The following is a 2435-nucleotide window of genomic DNA, read 5'->3' as shown; positions in this document are numbered from 1 at the left end:
CGAAGCAATTAGCATGTAGCCACTTATTTTGTTTCAAATGTGTGCCAAAGGTGAGATAAACCAAGCACTCATTTGCATTATTAAATCCATATGTTTTTGAAAGAACATATATCACTGATTCAGGCTGCCATTTCTGTGAATTCTGTTGGTGCAGGTAATTAAATTGTCTGAGGAGTGCCCTATCTGTGTGCAACACAAGGGCAACCAGGGCTTTAAACTTTATGCAAGGAGAGATTTACAATTTGATTATTACCCTTGGGAAAGAGAGCCAGTCCCACACCAAATGTGTCGTAGTTATACAAAATATACATCATGATACTCAGCTTGGTCCATTTCTCAGATGGCACCGGGTCTAAAATATAAAACAATTTGAAAATGGTGCAAATGCAATCCTTTGTACCTATATGAAGATACAGATAATGTACACAGTGCCCCGAGATACATCAAGGATTTTATCAGTATACTTGGTTGTGGCATCTGTCACCTTTAATACCCTTCCAAGGCCCTATTACCGATTACAGTATGGTGCCCATTCTCAAGCTGTCAAATGAATGAAATAGTAAAAACCTACTGGTTGAAATTGTTCCATGCTTGCAGGCTGACTATTTTGTCAGTCTACTCTTCATTCTTAGCACTTGTGCTGATGCATAACAGATTTCACTCAGATAGGAATCCAAAGTTGACAAACAATTTCTCGTGGCTCTCAATTAAGAGTGGAGATACTCACAGGGAACAGTAATCCGGGAGCCTATAAACATGGCGCTGAAGCATTATACTCAATAAGCACTCTGTTTCGTCTAGGAAGCAATCATATAGGAGAAGGCACCCTGGAAATATTATGAACACTATCAATTTCATCAAAATTATAACTAAATGAAATTCACCAAAATTCTAACGTGAGGAAAAAGATAAGATTTGATAATTTTATTAATCTGAAACCAATGAACATAAAAGTAGGTAAATCGGACTTTAAAAGCACGTCAGTATAAAAACAAGTAGGATGCCAAAGCAGATCCTATACCTAGGCTATCAAACCCAAAAAAACAAAATAAGTATGTAGAAGAAAGAGGCACAAAAATGTGGCATCAAAACAAATGTATTCTAGACACAGATGAACAAAACTTACCGCAACCAATAACAGCCGCAAGCTGAAGGGTAGGTGTTGGAGCATACAGGAAGGGGGAAATAAAATGGAAGACAGTTTGTAAACGAATAGTTGAATGGTGGATAAAGATCAAATCCATCAGACATGCCAGCACATATTCACGCATGGAACAATCCTCATGAAAGAGTGTTGTCTCAAATATAGGTAGAAGCCTGAAAAAAATGAGTCTGGAATTGAAGCAGCAGGAGCATGCCAATTTAAGTGCCAACAACCTGGTCTCTGAATATTTAGATTGCAATCCATTTCCAAGATAAATTGCTAGTCTAGACTTCATCAAAGCTTCCTCCTCCTTTGCCTCTTTCTCCAGCACATACTAAAAATCACCAAAATGAAATAACCATTAACTTCTGAACATAAACGTTAAACGCTAAACCCTAAACCCCCATTTTTAATAATAAATCCTAAACGTTAACACTCGGCTACCTTCGAATTATAAAATCTAAAACCTGCACTCTAGAACAGAGCCGTTTGTTGTTGGCGTTCTCAAGTCTAAACCCTAGACTCCTAAGTCAGATATGCAGTTTAAAATACATCATTTATACTCATGAACCGAAATCATGAACCCCAACCTATCGTTGCAGTTTAAATTCTAAGATATGAATCACGAACCTGGTCGATCTCTACTGAACTTTAAAATTCAATCCTGAACCTTAAATGAGGTAAATTAAATACCTCTAAAAGACGATCTTGATCGAAAATGGAGCTGCAAATCTTCTCCTCCACAACATAAAGCATCTTCTCATTTGAGGATTTGCCAAACCCTAATTCGAACATTGCTTCCCTGAGGGCATGAAAACTGAAATCTACAATGCATTTGGCGTAATCCACCAAACTCTGGGCCTCGACAACGGAATTGGCGTTAAGGGCTCGGCGGAGCAGCTGAGAGCAAAGTTGTTTGCGGGTACTGAATGGCAAAACAAAACCCTCAGATTTGAGGGAATCCAAAATTCCGCTCAGGGCCCGCAGATCTTTGCACTCGGACAGAAAATTGAAGCGGTCTATCCGCACTGAATTGGGATTTTCAAACTGAGCAGGCAGCCAGGAAATTTGTCTACAGATAACTATAGAAAATTCAGAAGATGCCAAGGAAATTGAAACTCCGAAGCCATCACTACTGTCTGCGAGCCTGTAATCTCTCCAACATGAGATAAACAGGGAGTTCAACCAGCGCTGATTAAAATTCCAACTATAATGATCTGATCCAATGGCACAATCTCTTTTAATCGTCTAACACATCAGATCAATGGTCGAAAATAGGACACGGTGGCAT

The 2435-nt window shown here is 38.9% G+C and overlaps 1 long non-coding RNA gene across 1 annotated transcript; it reads right to left on the bottom strand.

Annotated features, from left to right (window-relative positions):
- Nucleotides 1-417: 417 nt before the first annotated feature.
- Nucleotides 418-827, bottom strand: LOC149192738 (uncharacterized). Its single transcript, XR_016254906.1, has 2 exons — nucleotides 728-827; nucleotides 418-640 (listed from the first exon to the last, which is right to left on the bottom strand). It is a non-coding gene; the product is annotated as an uncharacterized LOC149192738 (long non-coding RNA).
- Nucleotides 828-2435: the final 1608 nt, after the last annotated feature.

Source organism: Pinus tabuliformis, chromosome 2_2 (genome assembly GCF_031772625.1).
Source record: "Pinus tabuliformis cultivar Carrire ecotype Pingquan chromosome 2_2, CPIR1, whole genome shotgun sequence".
Lineage (NCBI taxonomy): Eukaryota > Viridiplantae > Streptophyta > Pinopsida > Pinales > Pinaceae > Pinus > Pinus tabuliformis.
The sequence above is the reverse complement of the archived record's forward strand: the minus strand, read 5'-3'. Positions and strand labels throughout refer to the sequence as shown.